This window comes from Protopterus annectens, chromosome 13.part0 (assembly GCF_019279795.1).
Source record: "Protopterus annectens isolate FY-2018-M chromosome 13.part0, PAN1.0, whole genome shotgun sequence".
Taxonomy (NCBI): domain Eukaryota; kingdom Metazoa; phylum Chordata; order Ceratodontiformes; family Protopteridae; genus Protopterus; species Protopterus annectens.
The window spans coordinates 295,856,211-295,878,446 of NC_056747.1; positions in this window are offsets into that span (position 1 = coordinate 295,856,211).

Sequence of the window (22,236 nt, forward strand, 5' to 3'; positions counted from 1 at the left end):
CAAGGGTATTCACCAAATGCCTCGCTCCTGTGATTGCCTTTTGCAGGCTTCAAGGATTCAAATCTTTCCTTTTTTGGATGACCTGCTAATTCAGGCATCTTCTCCAGAGGTCCTTCTGCAAAATCTTCATTTTAACATTTCTCTTCTTCAGAGCCTGGGGTTCACAATAAACTTCAAAAGTCTTCCCTGACTCCTTCTCAGGATCATGTCTTTCTGGGTTGTTGCAGGATTCAAATGGTGCCAGTGCTGGCATTTCTGACTCCTCCAAAGGCATTAACTCTAATTTCTTTCTTTCAAACTCTTCTTCCCCTGGCCTCCATTACAGCCAGGGAGTTTCTGAGAGCTCTGGGGTTCATGGCTTCTGCCATTCTGATGCTCTCTCTGGCCAAATGCCACATGAGGAAGTTCCAGTGATTTCTGAAGTCGGCATGGCTTCAGCATGCGCATCCTCTAGACTTTTCTGTTCCTCTTCTCCCGTGTTTCAAGAAAGAACTTCTGTGGTGGATTCAGCAGTTGTCTCTGAATCCAGGGCTCCCTTTTCAGCCTCCTCTTCCCTCTCAGGATCTGTTCACAGATGCTTTAGATGTGGGATGGGGAGCGATGTTTGGTTCCCTGAGGGTTCAGGGAGTGTGGTCACCTCATCAGCAGAAGAAGCACATCAACATCAAAGAGATGAGGGCTCTTATGCAAGCTTTTCAGGCCTTTCATCCTCTCTTCTCTCTGGGGCCTATCAAGGTATTCACAGACAATATCCCAGTCATGTGGTATATCAACAAACAGGGGGATGCGAGATCTTACCATCTTCACTGGCTGGCACTTTTGGTATGGGATCTGGCTATCTAATATCAAGTGACTCTTCAGGCAGTTTATATTCCTTCAGATCAGAACATTGTGGCAGACAGTCTGAGTAGGTCCTTCACTCAATCCCACAAATGGATGCTTCACAGGGATGTGTTTCTGGACATTGTTCACCAGTGGGGTACTCCTCAAGTAGATCTCTTTGCCTCCCCTGTGAACAGATAACTTCCTCTGTTTTGTGCCGGAGTCCCAGGCTTTCTGGTATGGAAGGTAGATGCCCTCTCATTTTCTTGGAAGGGGATGTTTCTTTATGCAGTCCCTCCCCTTTCTCTCATTCCAAGAGTCCTGTTCAAGATTCAACAGGATGCTCCCAAAATCTTGTTGGTGGCTCCCTTTTGGCCGCAACAGCACTGGTTCCCTCTACTTCTGCATCTATCTGAGGGCATTCATCACAAGCTACCTCACAGGGTGGATCTCCTTGCACAAGACAAAGGGTCTCTCATCCATTCCCACCGGTCCACGCTTCAACTGACACTGATAGGGTTTTGATCCTTCATAGACACCTTTTTTCCTGAGGACTTGCTGCAGGTCCTGCAAGAGGTCAGGAAACCTACTACTAGGAAATCCTACTTGTCTTAATGGAAGGGGTTTTCTATTTGGTGTCTTTCTTGTGACCTGGACCCACTTTCTGTGGATGTTCCTTTGGTTTCCTCTTATTGGTATGAGTTGCTCAATGCTAGTTTGGCCTATTCTTCTATTAAGGCCCACTTATCAGCTCTTTCTGCTTGTCTGCCTTTAACTCCCCCGTTAGCTTCTACATTTTAGGCTAAGCAATCTCTTAAAGGTGTCCTTAATATCAGACATCCCAGGAAGCCTGTTCCTCCTCCCTGGGATCTTAATTTCATTCTGGAAAAATTGACTCAGGCTCCTTTTGAGCCTGCTGTTTCAACTTCCTTGCAACACTGTTCTTGGAAGACAGTTCTTCTGTTAGCTCTTACTTCTGCCAGACGGGTGTCTGAGTTGCAAGCCATTGTGGCTTGTCCACCTTTTTTGATATTTCATGAGGACAGGGTGTCCTTGTGTACTAATCCTTCTTTCATGCCCAAGGTGGTTAATGAGTTGTCACTTAATCAGTCTATTAATTTGCCTACTTTTTTCCCCTCTCCGCAATCTGGCAGTAAGAGGGTGCTGCATACCTTAGATGTGCATAGACAACTCAGATTTTATTTGGATAAAACTAAAGCTATCAGAAAATCTGACCAGTTATTTGTTTCCTTTCATCCTAGATCTTTAGGTTTGGCTGTTTCCAAGCAACTATTCCCACTTGGATTTCAAAGGCTATTTCCTTTTGTTACACTTTTCAAGGCGACAGCCTTCCTTTTTCTGTAAAGGCTCATTCCACTAGAGCTGTGGCTTCTTCTGGTGCTTTTTTTCAAAGGCTTACAAGCTAATTCTATTCTTGAAACTGCTACCTGAACTTCTGTGCATACCTTTACCAAACATTACCAGTTGGATGGTATCTCCAGAGCTAGATCTGGTTTTGCTGATGCCATTCTTTATGGCTTCTTAGGGGGCTCTGCTGCTTCCTCCTCCAAAATTTCTTCTTGAGCTTTGGCACTCTCCCATTTGTAAGGAATACTGCAGCGGTGAATGTAAAGACATAATACAATTGTGCAAAATCTTACCATAATGGTAGATATCCTTGCCTTCACCACTGCAGTATTCACTCCCTCCCTCCATCCCCCTGGTCTTTTTTCCTTCCTGGATGTGCAGGTTTTCCTTTGTTTTCCTTGGACAGCTGTTCCTACTGGGGGAATCAGTTCTGAGGATGGTACGCCTGAACATCACCATTATGCCCTACCCTATGCAAGGAGTGTGTAGGTGACATTCAGCGTACCTTAAAGCAATGGTAGACTTTGGTAAACTGGCTGGACGGTGGGCTTCACGGCAGGGAATCCCATTTGAAAGGAATACTGCAGCAGTGAAGGCAAGGACATTTACTGTTATGGTAAGATTTTACACAACTTACTTTATCCCTGTTTTTGGAACTCATAGTCAAAGTACCCTTCAGAAGCAGTGGTGTAGGACTTGTGTTTCTTATCAAAATCTTTGTTCTGCTTCCTTTGATTTGTTTTTGCCAAGTCTAGCAGAAATATCACTGTTTCCCTGTCTTTTATTCTTTTCCATCTTTTAATGAAAAATGTGGAAAAAACAGATATCATTACTTTAATGTGGTAAAGAAACCAGCTACCTGTCTAGCACAAACACACAATTTTTTTCTTGAAATCAGTCACAAAAATGAATACTGGGCTAACATGACCCCTTCCATATGAGATTATTCCGATTTTAATGAATGTACACAAATGATAAGTTGAGAAGAAGTGAAGCAATGAAGCACGTGCGTGACAGCAGTGGATATAAGAACATGTTGCACACCTAATTATGTAAGCTCCAATAGTCCTCATATGGAAGAAGGGTACAGGTGATAAAAGTCCAACAAAGTAAAAGTAGGACAGAAGGTATAAGATGACATGAAATTACTTATTCCTACCCTGACTTTATCAAAGAAGACAGAGTTATAGGTTCTTTCTATAATTCTGGACATGTGACTACAGCTTTGACAATAGGAACCATAAGAACTTATGCTGCAAGGAAAATAGCTTTCCTAGGCTGGTAACCATCCTCCCTTATCCCACAATGCATCACTTCCTTCTGCTTTTCTAATTCTTGATCAAGTGAAAGGAAATAAGAAAAGTAAGGAAAATGAAGGAAAGAGGTTGGCAGGTAGATTACGTCTTGGTGTCATTTCTCTACTCACAGATCCATAATTAACACAAGTAGTTGAAACTTTATTTTTTTAGTATCCCAGAGAATCTTTTCTAAAAAGATTTCCAGCCTACATAAATTAAGGCACTGCTGGTGATTCCCTGCTGGGTGAGGAAAGTGTAGATCAGAGTGTGTATATACCTTTAAGAAGCTTTCCAGCCAGCATAAAAGTACTGAGCATGTGTAAGCTAGAGTGCCATTTTGTAGAGAGCTGTAGTGTAAATATGTATGTATGTAATAGTCAGTTTGTTTATATTTTATGTTGGCGCTATTCATCCTGATGTGTTTGTATGTAGTAAAGTATATAAATGAATATTCCAGCCTCTTTGTCTTAAGTAGCTACACAAAGCGAGCGACATGGTGTCAGAATGGGATCCAGAGTCAAGACCTTGAGGCACAAGGTTAAAGTTGGAGGAAGATATAGGAGTGGAACATCCCTACTGTTCAAACGACTCGCAAAGCGGGTCAGAAACAAATTCTAGGCACTAAAGCTCACTTAAATGTTTTTTTACTCAATGAATATAAAACGAAGCACTCAGAACACTCAAAATGAATTTCTAATTAAATGAAATGTCTGAAACTGCAACATGTTGATAAAAATATTCAAAATAGTTACGAAAATGTTTGAAATATCCGAACCGCATAAAATGCATAAAACAAGGGGAAAAAAAACATATTTTTTCGCTATGTGCTACTTTTTCACATTCACTAAAGCTATTGGAGATATATGAGGTGTACAAAGTGTTTGCATGTTTGTGAAGAATTACAGTACAATTTTTTTCATAAATACAGCTATTTCAAAGAATATTTTGCAAAGAACAGTCTTTCAAACAGTTTATTGCGCATTTGAATGTTGTTACAAGTACCTGGTGTGTGTGCATGTTCATACATAATTATAAGGGCCATATTTGCATTGTGTCTAAGCATAATTTGTTGGCATGGCAGAAGGATTTCACAACCTTCTCCACGTGTATTTGATAATAATATTGCTTAAAATTGGAGAGTGAACAAGAGTACAATATTTTCATTCAGGCTGCTTTTTCTGATTAAGATGCACGTACAAAGGGAATTATTCTGCTTAATTTAGCTGGATCAGAAGCCATAGAAAGAGAGCATTAATTTCTGAATGCACTTGTTGTCTGCAGGGGAGGCAGAAACCACCATACAGTGGTACCAGCTGAAACAAGGGAAGACCCAGAGTGCTTAAAACGTAAATTTAGAGAAATGTGTAACTCCTAAATGAATATTACAATGGAAAGGGACATATTTTATACAACAGATCAGAAGCCTGGTGAAACATTTATAGAATAACTGACTTGATAAACAAGGCTAAAATGTGCAGATTTGGTGATTTAAGGGATGAGATGATAAAAGACAGCCTTGTGTGTGGTATTAAAGATGATGCAATGAGAAAGAGTTTGATTCGAGACAGTGATTTAACTTTGAATAAGGCCACAGAAATTTGTCAAATACATGAGCTCACAGAAAAACACACAAATATGCTTATTAATGAGAAATGCATGCTTTCAGTGCCTTCCAAAGCTAATGTTGATAGTATGCAGCATGTGGTTAAAAACAACAGGCCCAAGCACATGGGACCTACTGTGAGTCATGCAGCAGTCCCTGGTAAACCAGAGTCTTTCAAGCAAATTCCAAGTAAGGCGGACATGCTCAGTGAACCACAGGGGTGAGTCAGCAAAATTGAAAAGGCTCATGGTTACTTCCAACTCTAACACCAACTACAAACCAGCGAAGTTAGCTGAAATACCAAACTTATAAACCCAAAAGGGAAAAGTGCTTAGGTTTTGGTCAGCAGTGCCACAAATGAAACAAGTGGAATCATTTTCAAAGGTTTTGTAAATCAAAAAAGTTTCATTCTTTTATTAAAAAAGAACATTCCAAGAGAAAAGTTGACCAACTAGAAGGTTGTGACCCTACTTTTTATGTTGATGGTGTGTCTGCGCTTGGTGAAACAGTCGACATAGTAGATTTGTGGCAAAGAATGAAGTATTTGTACTGTTCTGATTAATGGGAGACCCATAGAGGTCAAACTTAATACTGGTTCAAAGTGCAATGTTATGTCAGCAGAAACGTTTGCTAGAGTAAGAGCTGGTGAGAAGCTTGATCTGGCAAAGTGTGCAAAGCTTGTTGCTTATCTTGGTGAAGAAATTCAGACTGAAGGCTCAGTAGTGCTTTCATGTTACTCTGCTGGAAACAGCTATGACTTGCAATTTTACGTAGTCAAAAGGCACGTACAGTCATTATTAGGCCTCAGAGACAGTTTGAAAATGGGACTAGTTTCATTTAATAAGAAAGTCCACCATGTAAGTTTGAATAATAACAGCTCCAATTTCGCCCAGACTATTTTTTCTGACTATGCTGATTTTTTTTGAAGACAAACAAGGCAAAAAGTACAGTTTTGTACCTACCATAAATGTAGATGTTCGAGGATCCACATTGCTGCAGTCCTAACTATTGGGTAGTCCGCTGTCCAGTCGGCCCGAATACCAAAGTATATGGCTGACGTCGGTCAGGGCGCATTAGACTGACGTCAGTACGCCAGGGTACTAATGCGCATGACCGACGCCATATCCTCAGTCTTTTCTTGCCCCAGATGTCAGAAGACCCTGAAAAGATAAGGCCAAAAACAAAAACTCCCAAAATACCTGCACCAAAAAATATAAATATATACAATATATACACAATTAGCAGAATATAACCTCACCTACACAACCACCCCTAAACACAGAGGGCAAGGAGGGAGGGAAAATTGGACTGCAGCAATGTGGATCCTCGAACATCTACATTTATGGTAGGTACAAAACTGTACTATGTTCTTCATTCCACATTGCTGCAGTCCTAACTATTGGGTAGAATCCCAATGCAGAGGTAAGGGAGGCTGGCAAATCATAAGGAAGCAGGAACTGACAATATGCCTTGCAAAATAGCTGTGGCAAAACCAGCCCTAGACTTAGAGTAGAGAGGAAGGTGATAATGCTTAGAGAAAGTATGCACTGAACTCCAAGTAGCTGCCTCCAAAATATCCTTAGTTGCCACCCCTTAGAAATGCTGTGGAAGTGGCAGTAGCCCTAGTGGAATGAGGCCTAATCCCAGCTGGAATCTCCTTGCCATGATGGGAATAACAAAATGTAATGCAACACCCAATCCACCTAGAAATAGTTTGTTTTGACACAGGCTTGCCCTTTGAAGTCAAAGCAAAAGAAACAAACAACTGCTGAGACTGCCTAAAATCCTTAGTCCTGCTCAAATAATAACGCAACAGCCTGTGTACATCTAAAGTGTGCAAAATCTTTTCCCCTTTATTTTGGGGATCTGCATAAAAGGTAGGCAAATGAATAGTTTGGTTTAAAGCCACACTAGAAACCACCTTAGGCATAAAGGAAGGATTAGTACGTAAAGATACCCTATCCTTATGAAAAATCAAAAAAGGCTCCACTGCCATAAGGGCCTGCAACTCAGAAACCCTTCTTGCAGAAGTAATGGCCAACAAAAAAGCAGTCTTCCATGACAAGTATTTCAATTCAGCAGTAGCCGCAGGCTCAAAAGGTTGTAGAGTAAGTTTCTCCAACACAAAATTGAGATCCCAAGCAGGAGTAGGAGCTCTTCGTGGGGGTCTTATATTCTTTGCCCCTCTAAGAAATTGCTTGAACAAAGGATGCGAAAACAATGGTGGGTCACAATCATAGTGAGCTGAAATTGCTGCAGCATGAATCTTAATGGAAGAGAAAGACAAACCTTTGTCCAGTAACTCAGTGAGATATTGAAGAGCCACACTCAAATTAGGCTCAGTAATCTCCAAATTGTTTGCTGCACTCCAAAACAAAAATCTCTTCCATTTTTCTGCGTACACTTTCCTTGTACTAGGTCTTCTGGCTTCCATAATCACATTTAAAACTTGTTGAGGAAGCTGAGACCTGCTGTCTTTCAAAACAGAATATGCCAGGCTGTTAGATGTAGAGAGTGAAGCTTGACATTGAGCAGATGACCGTCCCTCTGAGACAACAGGTGTGGAATCAAGGGTAAAGGCCATGGAGGCTTCCTTACCAGACTCCTCAGTAATGGGTACCAGTGCTGCCGAGGCCAATCTGGAGCTATTAAAATCATCCTTGGCTTGTCTTGTCTGACCTTTAGAAGCACCTTTGGAAGAAGAGGCAGAGGTGGAAAGGCATACACATGAAGATTTTTCCAACTGAAAGAAAGAGCATCCACTTTCCAAGCTGTGTGATGAAATCCTTTCGTGCAAAACTTTGGCAGCTGGTGGTTTAGTGGAGAAGCGAACAGATCTATGTCTGGAGTTCCCCATGACACTGTCAATTTTTGAAATACATGAAGATCCAGTTTCCACCGTGGGGATCCATGATTTGTCTGCTTAATACATCTGCTAAGGAGTTCTGTGCTCCGGCAGAAACCTTGCCTGAAGAGTTAGTTGCAGACTGAGCGCAGTCTCCCATAAAATCATTGCTTGTCTGCACAATGGGTAAGAATGTGTTCCCCTTGTTTGTTGATGTACCACATGACAGTTGTGTTGTCTGTTAGAATCAACACCTGCCCTGGAAGAAGTAACTCCTTGAAAGCAATTAATGCAAACTGAACTGCTAACATCTCTTTCATGTTGATATGTAGATGTTGTAGTCTGGCAGGCCACTTGTCTTGTATCCACTTTCCATTTAGATGAGCTCCCAAGCAACATCTGAGGCATCTGTCGTTAGAATCTGACTTGCCTCTGGCCGGGTCACAGAGAGTCCCTTGTTTAGGTGACATTCCTGAGCCCACCACAAAAATTCCTTTTGAATGCAAGGTATTATTTGAATGACAGTGTCCAAATCCTGGCAGTGCTGTGTCCACAGATTTTGAGATACCATTGTAGCTTCCTCATATGCAGTTTGGCATTGGGAAGCACCAGAATACAAGATGCCATGAACCCTAAGGCTTGAAGGACTGTCCTTGCAGTCAGCCCGGACTGAAGAGATAGTTGATGGAAGTAACTGGAAAGATTCTTTTGTTTGTCCGGGGTTAAAAAGGCCATCTGGGCTGCTGTATTCAGTCTCACACCCAGAAAGCACATGTCTTGAGAGGGTACTAGACTGGACTTTATTTCGTTCACAGAATACCCTAGGCATCTTAGCACTGCTATGACATATTCCAGATGCTGTAGAAGGTCTTCCTTTTCTTGAGCCAGAATCAGGCAATCGTCCAAGTAAGGATAGATTTGAATTCCTTTTAGCCTGAAGTAAGCTATCACTGGAGCCAGAACCTTTGTGAACACTCTGGGCAGTAGATAAGCCAAAGGGCAATGCAGAGAACTGATAATGAGAATTTCCAGCTCGAAACGCAGATACTTCCTGCAACTTAGTCTTATTGGCACATGAAGGTAAGCTTCCTTGAGATCTAAAGTTACCATCCAGTGATCTTTGCCCAGCAGAGGTAAAAGCTGTTGTAACGCCAACATTTTGAACTTGGGAATGTCCAGATAAGTGTTGAGGATAGATAAATCCAAAATTGGTCTCCACGTGTTCCCTTCTTTGGTACTAGGAACAGGCGAGAATAAAATCCTAGGCCTCTTTCTGGCACAGGAACTGGCTGAATAGCCCCTATTTGGAGTAACAGAGTAATTTGCTTGTGCGCCTCTTGTCTTTGTAGAGGAGGAATGTCTGGCATGCCTTTGAAAGGAGGCAAGGTATGGAAATAAAACCTGTAACCGTGGTGAATGATATCCAGAACCCATCTGTCTTGGGTAATTAAATCCCAATTTTCTTTGAAAAGAGACAGCCTTCCTCCCAACGGTGCTGCCAGGCGAGAATGAACTGGCAGCTGAAAAGGCAGGTCATTGGGTCTGCTTACGAAAGGACTGACCCCTGCCCTCCCCAGAATTCTGAGCAGGGGAACTTCCTGTCCTAGGCCTAAAAGAACCCTGAACTCTGCCTCTACCACATCTAGACCTACCCCTAGACTGGGAATCATAAGCAGGAAAAGTCCAACCCTTAGCAGGCCAATTTCTACTAAACTTCGGAGGCTGCACCTGTAAAAAATCTTTAACAGTTTGCATAGATTTAGCCTTGTCCTCCATTTTCTTCAAAACTGCTTCCACAGGCGAACCAAACAACACATCAGACTGCAAAGGAGCATCCAAAATCCTTGTCTTAACATGCTCAGCTAAGTTCTGATCTCTCATCCAGGCGTGCCTACGAAGAACAGAACCAGTGGCAGCCACCCTGGAAGAGGCCTGCACAGCATCAAAACCACATTGCAAGGAATGTTTACCCACCTGTTCAGACACATGAACTAAATCCTGCAACTCTTTACAGTCAATACCTTCCGCCAGAGCATCCACCTTAGATTTTAACTGTGAAAGAAGATAATTCTGATATTTTAACATGTGAAACTGACAATTCAACGCCCTCATGGCTAAAGTGGAAGAAGTATACACTTTCTTTCCCCATCTATCCAAAGCCCTTGCCTCTTTATCAGGAGGGACAGGATTTTTAACAACTGAGGCCTTTACACCTTTAGGCCCCTGAGAGACAGTTTCCGGGTCTGCCCTAGGACTCTTAAAAAGATACTTATGAGCTTCAGGCACCCTATAATACCTATCCGGTTTAACTGGGGCAGGAGGCAAAGAATCAGGATTCAGGGAAGCCTCTGCCAAAACATCTTCTACCACATTCAAAACAGGAGGCATAGCTAAAGGCCTATGCTGGGCTAAAACAAGAACTCCCTAAGCCTTTTCCTGGAATCAGAGAAATCTTGGCCTTCCCATTTAAAATGCTCCCTCATGGAATGCAAAGTCTCTGAAAATGAAAAATCCTCAGGAGGAGAAGCTGAAGGAGTAGAATCATCCACATCAGAATCAGAATAAGTAGGGAACTCCTGGAAGTCTTCAGTCAAGACTCAGAAGCCTCCGAGCATTGCTCAAAACTCTCAAGCTCAGGTTCCACCCTAGGCCTCTTATCAGGAGGGGCATAGAACCCTTATCATAGTAATCAAATCTTCTGCCATTTTAAGCATATGTTTCTTAGGCAAAGACCCTGAAGCACTAGGAGAAACCCCACTGAAGCAAAACTTGGCCTGCCCCTTAAGGAAGCCTTGGGAACAGAAGGGAGGCCCTAACCACCTTAGGAAGTGAGGGAAGAACAGCCACCTGAGAAGCCCCTCAGCCTGGCCTACTTCCTGAGAGGAAACATCCTGTAACAGTAAAGTCTCTCCCTGAGACTCCAAAGAAACACCTGGCAAAACCTCCGGCTCCACTGAGCCCTCTAAAGAACCGACGCCTGGGACTGTCGGTTCTTCCCCTAGGCTTTGCTGTTTTGTCCTTGCGCTTTTAGCGAAGCGGCGGAGTATCCGACGGCATTTTATAGTTACAACGCTTCCCAAACACTAACCTGGCACAGTCTAACCTTCTCTTAATAGTGCGTTTGTTAAATCTAGCACAAGAACGGCATCCAACAACGCCGTGCTCAGGCCCTAAACAAGGTATACACAAAGTATGGTAATCCCTATGAGGTATCTGTTTCCCACAAGAAATACAGTTATTCACTTTTTCTGACATCCGGTTAAATACTGAGGCAAGAAAAACCAAAATATTCTAACGGGTACTTAGCCAACTATGATTCGGTCTGAAACTCTGACTTCAGAAATTTTCAGAACGCCAACCTGCACTCGCAAAATTGCTTCTGCATCGGACCATGCGGCAAAAAAGACTGAGGATATGACGTCGGTCATGCGCATTAGTACCCTGACGTACTGACGTCAGTCTAATGCGCCCTGACCGACGTCAGCCATATACTTTGGTATTCGGGCCGACTGGACAGCGGACTACCCAATAGTTAGGACTGCAGCAATGTGGAATGAAGAACATTCCCAGTTGTGTACTCATGAAGTTAGACCCTGAAGTAAGCCCAGTTGTGAGACCAGCATGGAAAGTTCCAGTAAAAATGCAGAATAGTGTCAGAGCTGAGTTAGACAAAATGGTGCAGCAAAGAGTGATTTGTCCAGTTGAAAAAAACAAATGAATGGGTATCCTTCATGGTTGTAGCTCATAAAAGCTCAGATGATATCAGAAAATGTATTGATCCATGAGACTTGAACAAAGCACTAAAACAACCTCATCATCCAATGCATAGAGTCAAGGAAGTTGCTGCTCTTATGCCAAATGCCACTTGTTTTTCTGTCTTAGATGCAAAAAGTTCATTTTGGCAAATTTTGCTTGACCAAAAATCTTCATTGCTAACTACTTTCAGCACACCTTTTGTCAGGTACAGTTTTTTGAAAATGCCATTTATGATAAATTCTGCCAGTGAAGTCTGCATGCAAAAGAACAAATATTTTCTTCTTATCCATGTGCTATTATAATAGATGATATTCTTGTAGGAGGCAGTGGTGAAGCTGAACATGATAGAAACCTCAAGAAAGTTCTGGAACATGCTGGTGAAGTGAATCTTAAGCTGAATCCTTCAGAAATGCAAATTCAGGCTATGAGAAGTTACTCATGTTGGTCATTTGTTTATCAATTCAGGCTTACGACCAGATCCTTCCAAACAATCAGCAATTCTTGAGATGCCAGCTCCAGAAAATGCCCAAGTCCTACAATGCTTTCTTGGCATGGTTAACTATCTAGGCAAGTTCATTCCAGAGTTGAGCCAACTTTCAATACTGCTTAGAGAGCTGACACACAAAGATGCATCTTGGACCTGGTCAGAACAACACCAAAGAGAATTTGATATCCTGAAACAGAGAATCGCCAGTCCACCTACTTTGAGACATTATGATGTTCACAAACCAGTAACACTTTCCTGCAATACTTCGAAATTTGGTCTTGGTGCAGTCATTCTTCAAGATGGTAGACCAGTAGCCTATGCATCAAGAACTCTAACCCATACTGAGATGCAGTATGCTCAGATAGAGAAAGAACTCTTAGCAATTGTGTTTGCAATTTCCAAGTTCCATAATTATATTTATGGCCGACCTATTCAGATTGAGACTGACCACCAACCTTAGTCACTATTTTGAGAAACACACAGCTCCTACGAGATTGCAACACATAATGTTGAAATTGCAAAAGTATAACTTCAGTCTTGTCTACACAAAAGACAAACTTCTTTATCTTGCTGATACTTTATCCAGATCGCCCAGAAATACCATTGAACAGTATGAAAATGAGACACCTGATTTTGAAGTCATGGAAATGAGAAATTTTTCTTCCACACGTCTTGATGAGCTTAGAACTCATACAGCTTCAGATCAAATTCTCCAGAAGTTCAACTACTTTATCAGTCGAGGATGGCTGTCAAAGCAATCTTGTTTACCACTAGAAGTGTAACATTATTTTCCCTACAGAGATGAGATTTTGTTTGACAATGGTATAATCATGAAAGGTCCAAAAGTGATTGTTCCAAAATCCTTGCAACAAGAGTATATATTAAGATCTTACATTGTGGCCACCCAGGAACTGATTCTACCAAAAGAAGGGCAAGAGGACTAGTATTTGGCCTTCTATGTCACGAGACATTGAGAAAGTACTAAAGTACTAAGCTGCATCAACAAAAATAACCACTTCAGCTAAACTAGATTCCTGAACAAAACATGCTGCAGGGATAGGTTCCTGACCCAGAGCCTCCCCAGACTCTGAAATAGACTGCCCATACATGTCAAGCAGAGTGCCTCTTTGGCCCTCTTCAAAAGGAACCTTGATGATTGGATGGAAGATAGGAAATTCACCCCGGAGATCACGTCAGTTGCCCTGCTAGATAGGGGTCCAGGGAAGTAAATACTGTGGGAAGAAATAGCTAGGGAATTGTTATGGCTAGGCTTGTATAGGCCCTAGTGCCGATAGCCTAGTACCAACCTATGAATGTATGAACTACCTTGGTCGACAGTAGCTACAGATATTTTTGAATGGAATGGTCAACATTACTTGGTTTTAGTAGACTCTTATTCAAACTTGTTCAAGACTGACCTACTTCCTAATTTCACGTTCATTACTGTCATTACTAAGTTGAAGCATCATTTTTCTGTCCATGGTAGTCCGCACAAAGTTATTTCTGACAATGGTACACACGTTACAAGTCAGCAGTTCAAGAGATTTGCTGAAGCGTGGGACTTTGTTCATGTTACGAGTAGTCTTGAGTACCCACAATCAAACTGTTTGGCAGAACGTGGAGTTCAAAGTGCAAAAAAGTTGTTAGAGAAGTCGAAATGAGACAACACTGATGTTTTTTCTAAATCTCCTGAATCTCAGAAACATTCCTCGTGATAACCATCCTGGTTCACTTGCTCAGAGACTTATATCGAGACAAACCAGAACTACATTACCAATCAGTAGTAATTTGTTGATTCCATGTGCTAAGAACAACAAAGCAGTGAAAGCTCAACTCCTGAAAAAGCATTTGCCCCAGAAGTCCTATTATGATAAGACCAGCAAACTGCTCAGTCCATTACAAGAAGGGGAGACAGTGAAAATGCAGACAATGAAAATTTTTGATTGGATTGGAGTCGTAAAAAGTTTGCGTCAAAAGCCGAGATCGTACACTGTGGAATCGCAAGGAACAGAATTTAGGCGGAATCGGAAACATTTAGTACCAGTGTCTGAACCTGCATTGCAGTATCTTGCCGACTCTAGTTCTCAGAGTGTCAAATCTAATGTTCCAGTTCCAGAGAACATTCCAGCAAATATCCCTGTTCCTGAGAATATCCCCGAGAGTCCTAATGCAGATAGTTCACCAATGACTGTCCCTGTTGTTAAATCCAGTCCTAACTGCTACATTACAAGGTCAGGTCGCATTTTCAGACCTTGTTCCAGATACACAGCAACCTGAACATGAATGCTGTTTTATTCATTATTGCCGGTATAATTTGCATGCCTGTTCGAAATGTTATTGTCACTGCAAAACAGCTCACTAATGAGGGAGGATATAGATCACAGTTGTATGTACCTTTCAGAAGCTTTCTAGTTGGCATATACATACTGAGCACGTGCAAGCTAGAGTGCCATTTTGTAGAGAGCTGCAGAAGTGTAAGCATGTATGTATGTACCAGTCAGTCTAAGTTAGTTTTATATTTTATGTTGCTGCTATCCATCCTGATGTGTTTGTATGTAATAAAGTATATAAATGAACATCCCAGCCTCTTAGTTTTAACTAGCTACACAGGACTAGGAACAGATAGTAAACCTAGATTTTTTGTACATGACTTGCTGATAGAGTTGCTTTCTGTTTTACCTACTCCATTTTGTTTTCTGTTGTAAGAAATTTGCTTGGCTTGGTGTTTTTGTTCTATACGAGAGGTAGTCACTTAAATTATCTAGGCTGCTCATTTCATATAGTTTTTTCATTAGTTAAATTGTCTCTTGAGTGATACTTAAATACACAGTAAATTTCTGGGGTTTTGTCTATTCTAATAAGATTTCAAGCCTGCATAAATTAAAGCACCGCTGGTGATTCCCTGCTGGGTGAGGAAAGTAAAAAAGAGTTATGTACTTACCGTAACTTAGCATCTGTGCTATCCAGTGTCATCATTCATCACGAATGGGTCTTGGATCTGACCTCAGATCCGAACCAGCAACTGTCAGACAGATCCAGAGCTCAAGCTCCTCCCCTTCCCTCAGATCGAGTTTGCTAACTAGTGGAAACGCAGAACAAATTGTGAAAAGAACAAAACATTTCACCAACACCAGCCAGTCTAGCCTTCCCGGAACCCCCAGAAGGAAGGGGGAAGGAGGGTGGGAATGTGATGAAAGATGACACTGATCTAGCACAGATGCCAAGTTATGGTAAGTACATAACTCTTTATCTGATGCTATCCATATGATCATTCATCACGAATGGGTCAGAGTCCCCAGCTACTATGTACCCCGGGTGGCCTCAAGGAAGGATATGCTGGAGCACAGAAGAACCATAGGAAGCCCTATTCCTAGACACTAAGTCCAATTTGCCGTGCAGAATAAAAGTGTGTGGATTAGATCAAGTCACAGCAACACAAATCTCGTCCATAGAAATTCTAGCCAAGAAGGCTGAAGACATAGCAAGAGACCTAGTAGAATGGGCCTGAACTGGTCTGGATAATTCCAAATGCTTACTATCATAAATGAAGGAAATACAAATAGCAATCCACCTGTAAATAGTCACTTTGGAAACTGCCTGGCCCATTCTACTATGAGGAAAGGCCACAAAGAGCTGATTCAACTTCTTAAATACCTCAGTCCTTTTTCGATAAAAACACAAGTGCCTATGGATGTCTAAACAATGCAAGATATATTCTCCTTTATTAGAGTAATTAGGAAAGAAGACTGGTAGTTTAATCGATTGATTGAGATTAGCATCAGAAGCTACTTTGGGAAGAAAGGAAGGATTTGTTTTAAGGGACACCCTGTCCTTATGAAACATCATGAATGGAGGCTTAATGCTGAGTTTGAAGTTCCGAGATCATTTTAGCATAGGCAATAGATACTAAAAAGGCCATCTTCCAAGTAAGGAACTTAACGTCACAGAAAGCAGCCATTTTGAAGGGCTTTTGCATCAGGGACTGCAGCACCAATGTCAAATCTCAAGGCAGGGATGGATCTTTAACAGGAGGACTAAGAAGAAAAACTCCTTTCAGAAAGGTTTTGCACAGCTTAGAAGAAAATGTAGACTCGTCGTTCAAATGGAAATTAGAGATGGCCACTAACTGGAGCTTAATGGTAGAAAAGCTTACCCCCTCCTGAAAAAGGGAAGATAAGAACAGCAAAATATCAGAAATAGGGGCCAAAAAAGGGTCCAGATTACATTGCCTAGCCCAAATAGAAAACCTTTTCCATTTGCTAGAATAGACCCCCTTTGTAGATGGCTTTTGGGAAGCCAAGATAATGTTCTTCACTGGGGAAGGAAGCTTGGACTGTGAAAGGATTACTGGAACTGGAAAAAAAAACATGCAGTTAGACGAAGGGTCCAGAGATTGGGAAATGGAAGCCCCCAAGGATGGGAAATGAGATCCAGAACAGGATCTAGTATCCAAGGCGGATACCTCAGATGAGACCTTAGGAAAGAGAACCACACCTGGTGAGGTTAGAAAGGGACGATGAGGATGACAGGCATATTCAGGTGATGAACTTTCTGTAAGACTTTGGGTATTAGGGGAGTAGGAGGAGAAGCAGAGAGGAGACCTGGAGGCCAATCATGAATCACAGCATCCCTAGGTGACTCCCCTGATGAACGGATCAGGGCAAAGTAACTGCTGCATTTGTAGTTGACTGGGGAAGCAAAAAGATCACAGTGTGGTTGACCCCAATGGTTGAATATCTGTCTTGCCACTGACAAATTCAGTGACCACTCGTGAGGACTCAGGATAGACCTGCTGAGCTTGTTAGCCAGCACACTGGAACTTCCAGGAATATGAGTTGCAAGAAGAAAGCATCTGGAAGACATCGCTCATTCCCACACTCTCACAGCCTCCCTGCACAGAGGATAAGATTGTATTCCCCCTTGCTTGTTGATGTAACAGACCACCACCATGTTGTCTGTTTGAACTGCTATGGTCCCCAGAGGGAGGCACTCCTGAAAGGCTTGCACTGTTAGAAGGACTGCTCTCATCTCCACATTTATGTGCAATTTGGTCTCTGTAGGGGACCACATGGCTTGAACTGTCCTGCCCTGAAAATGCCACCCACCCCAACAGGGAGGCATCCGGGTTCACTGTGACCTTGGGCGGAGGAAGACAAAATGGCCTGCCTAGAAATAGGTCCTGAGACTGAAGCAACCAAGAAAATGATTCCTGCACACTTGAGTCAACTTTATTGTGATGGACATGGTCTGTAGCAGAATGGACCACTGGACTGCCAGAGTCTATTGGAGAAATCGCATATGATACCTGGCAAGAGGCATCAACTGAATGGCTGCTGCCATCAAAACTAATGCTTGGATAATCAAGTGAACTGATGGACGTTCTAGTTCCAGCAAAAGAGAGACCTGACCTCGAATGAGTTGGACCCTGTGGGGAGGCAGTGCTGATAATGTGCTCAGCTGAAGCTCAATGAATTCCAGGTTTTGGCACAGAGCAAGATGGGACTTGGGAAAATTGACTGTGATGACTAGATGCTGAAAAAGGCTGAGGAAAATGGACTTCTTGATGGACAAATTTAGCCCGCTGAGGTGCAGGATTAGATGGAGGTCCCCTGTCTTCTCTGGCACCAAAAAGAAGCAAGAGTAAGTTCCAGACCCTCATTGTCCAGTTAGACCTCTTAGATGGCTCTTTTTTGAAGAAGATATTGTACCTTGCTATAGGCCAACTCCCTTTGATGGGGTGGAAGGGGGCTGGGAAAAGGGAATGGAGTAACGCCTGGAAATAATTTTTAGCACCCACTGATCATAGGCGAGACTTGTCCAGGCTAGTGGGTGAAGGGAGAGTCGACCCCCGACTGCCTCCTGGGCAGGACAGCCAGACAGTGTCTCAGAAACACTGAAAGGGCTTCTCCAAGAAAGGTTACCAGGAGCCCTGGTTCTGTGGACCCCCATTGCCACTGGGGTGGTGTCTACCAGTGAATCACTGCTTGCTTGTGGAAGAGGATTGTGGGGAGCATCTTCAAAAGAAGACTGAGTCCTCTGGAACCAAAGTTTCTTGCTTCCCTTCTGGGTCTAAGAAAAGGACCATTGGGGAGTAGAAATGGCAATACCGGTGCCTGCCACTCGAAGGGTAGCTTCTGCTAATTTGAGATTAACCTCATTGAAACATTAGCCAAGGAAGTTAGAGTAAATAGCTTCTGAGAGACCACCTTAAGACTCTCCGGAGGCAACAACTCTGTAAGGCAAGTGGTAAGCTCAGAAACCGAGTCCCTCTGAAGCTGGGTAAAATGGGCCAAATAATTAATTGCCCTCAATCCGAAAGTAGCTGAGGCAAACACAAACTTTTCAAAATGGTCGACTGCCCGGGACTCCCTGTTTAGGGGATTAACCAAGGAGCTTTGCTCCGCTAGCTTCTTCTTAGTAGCAACGGCCACCACGATGGCATTGATGGGGATCCCTTTACTCCAAAAGGATCTATCTTTGGCAGGACTGAGGAATTCATGAGCTCTTTTGGGCACTGGTTCCACTGTGTCTGGTTCCTTCCAAGTCTTGCTGGTGATAAGGCCCACAAACTTGTTAGCAGGAGAATACACCCAGGAAGAAGATGGGCCCATCCTGAAGGCCTTTAGGAACATGGACTCCTGCGAAGATGGGGAAGACCACCTGCCTCTCTGTTTAAGAATCCCAAGGATGTCCTTGAAGGAAACCTCCTCAGACGGGAGTCTGGGGGACACGTCTCCCTCCTCAAAGTCTGCATCTTCAGTGAGGGACTCTCTGGGGGAGTACAAGTGCCTCCTGTTGCACAATCTCTTCCTAGGGGACTCCTCCATGGTGGGCTTAGGGGAGGACTCGGAAGAGATGGTTACCCAAAGCAGGACAGTGTCCGTCTAAAAGTGCTCTTGGGAGGGGTGACCCTGGATGGATGATGAGAACTCAGCACCCAAACCGGAGAAAGGCTGGGAGGGATCTAGAGAAGAAGAAGGAGGTAACTGGCAAGCTGGAAAAGGTCCTCTCTATTACCTGGAAGGCCAGCGGCTGGTCAAAACACCTTTCCACTCCCCTGTGGCCAGGGCCACCTGGGAAGGGACCCCAACGCAGCACAGACATCCCTTGACAGTATTGGCCCTGAGCTGTCCAGTGATAAAGCCCCCAGGGGGAGGGAATGGTCTGGAAAATCCAGACTTGAACCCATCCCAAAGGAACTTGCACCTACCCCTCAGGGGAGACATGGCCCACGTCATAAGTAAAGGTATCTCATCCAGGGATGAAGAGGTCATAACATCTCTTTATTCTTCCCTTATAAGACCCATTATTGAGTACAATACCCCATTTGGCATGTACTTCGCAAAGCACATGCAGCAGCTGGAGAGACCAAAGAGGTTCCTCACCAGGACAATCCAGGGCCTCAAAAATTTAGCCTATCTGTGTAGGGTAGAAGCCCTATCCCTCTACTCAGTTTCATAAAGACACCTCAGAGGTGACATCTGTCTGGCATACAAGGTGATCTCGGACCCTGCCTTGTTGGGACTGTTACATATCCACAAGTCAAGCTCCACTCGAGTAACCTGCATGCATAGCCTCAACCTGGCCCATGACATCAATAGGACATGTTGGCGGGACTGATTTGTGTCCCAGAGACTTCTCCATCTGTGGAATAGACTCCCTCTCCACGTCAAGCAGTGTACCTCTTTACCCCATTTTAAGTGCAACCTGGATAGCTGGATGGGAAATAGAAAATACATCCCTGGGATTCCACCTGTGTCCCTGCTGGACATTGGGACATTGGGTGCTGATTTGTCTAAACATGGGCTAAACTCCTGGCTAGGCTTATAAGGACCTCAGGGCCAATAGCCTAGTAACTTCCTATGAACCCCCAAAACTGGCCCATTTGACCACATAAAACACATCTGTAGATGCCTCCCACTCAAAATCACACACACGCACAACACAAACTATCCTCTTAGATAGCCCTTACTGTAACACAAACCAGCAAACATATTCCTACCCCAAAACCGATCCACTTGCCTGTTTTGAAAAAAAAAAGATAACTTCTCAGCAACACTGACATTTGGAAAAATGCATGCTCAGTAAAAACACTACACAATTCACTTAGTCAAACAAAGAACATTTGCACACATGAACTGCAAACATGTATAGGCACCCGTTTGTATCCTGGTAAACTAATTGCTAACAGACTGGAAATAAGTAGCAGTGGACTGCCATGCTAGCAATCATCCAGACACACATCTTCATGCATTTCATAATATTTCTACTTCTGCACTACAGAGCTATATGTAACCAAACCCCATTTTGTGTTAGGATGAACTGACATATTTTCACCTCATTTCACACCAATTGTGGAGTTTGGCTAAAATAATTAGACAACTGTTTCTGGAACAATAGTGAAGTTGCATCACCCCCCACCCCCCAACACCACCACACTTGATTTCATTGCTGTCTCCATTGTTGCTGTGTAACACTTGGCGTCTAACAAATAAATTGAGGCATTTGCTCTGCACATTTATTTATTGCTTCTGGCCTCACTCTTGCTCAATTTCCTTCTCTCCTACTTCAATTCTCTGCATTCCTGCCAACCTTTTCCTCTGCCATGAACTTCCACATGTACGCAAAGTCTCTTACCATAAATTTTCTACTGTCTTCTCAGAGTGTTCCTAACAAAAATTGTACAACTTTCAGTCAGGCAGACAGTGACACAGGCATGCACATATACACATACACACACACACACACACACACACACACACACACACACACACACACACACACACACACACACACACACACACACACCCTGTTGGCTCCAGTACTCCCATGTGCTCCCCCAGGATCTCCACATTATGCACAGTACTTTTATCTTCCCTTTCTCATAGTTTGACTTAACTTTTCTATAATTCATGATATTTTACTTTATGTGGTTTGACATGAATTTTATTTAATTTGTGTTTTTTATATAACCATTTCCTCAAGTGAGAGTTTGAATAGAAACTATAATTTGGGAACAAAATTTAGCATTGCTGTTCAGCTTTAGCTTTTCTGTAATCCTTTCAACACACCTTTATTGACCAAGACAGCACCGTGATAAATATTTAGGAAATAACTCAATTAAGCATGGGTGCCCAGAAACCAAAGGGTTACAGAAGGTCTGGGATACATTTTATAACATTTTCCCAAACGTTTAATCCAATGGTGGCCTTAAAAACATCTTTAGTAAGAAAATAATTTCAGTCTTACAAGAAACATGTGAGTTGTGCCAAAGGGTTAATGTTCAAAGCTGACAGAGTAGCAGCTCTCAATAAACTAACAATACAATTGTTGTAAGAAGACACAAATCTTGTTTGGGAATACTGCCTGCCTACCTACCCCTAAAGAAAAATACAGTGGCTGCCAGTGCAGCCCTTGGTTCTTTGATTGGGATGAAAGCAGAAGTTCAGATGGCCATGGTCATGTATTTTAAGTGACCGCTGTCATATGTACATGGGATGTCTTCTAACTCCTCACCCCTTCCTGCAAAAAGGCAATCACCAGTATATGTGCCTGATGTAAGACTGACAAAAGTGGTAAAATCAACGACTATTGTGATGAATTGCACTTTGTTGCTAATATGCAAAACACTGTCCTTACAAAGGCAATACTAAATTTTGGTACACCTCAGAGGTCTGTGAAAAGAGTAAAAAAAAAATGACCCCGTCCCCAACAAAAGCTACAATGACTTCTTTATACTTCCAGGATTTATTGTGATGAGAAAGAAGTAATGAAAACACAGTCAACAGCCACCCACACCACCTTCATCAGCCTTCTAGATACACCTCTGTGCAGGGGTGGTGTTAGGACTGGTGTGGTTGAGAACTGAGGCTGTCACTAGGCCCATGTTAAAAAACATTTATACATAGTGACATGTGGTGGGCATCAGACTGTATTGTGGTTGTGTGTGTGTGTGTGTCAATTAAAAATTTGTAATTTTTTTTTACAGACACATACACACACGGACGTACACACGTGTACGCACACACACACACACACACACACACACACACACACA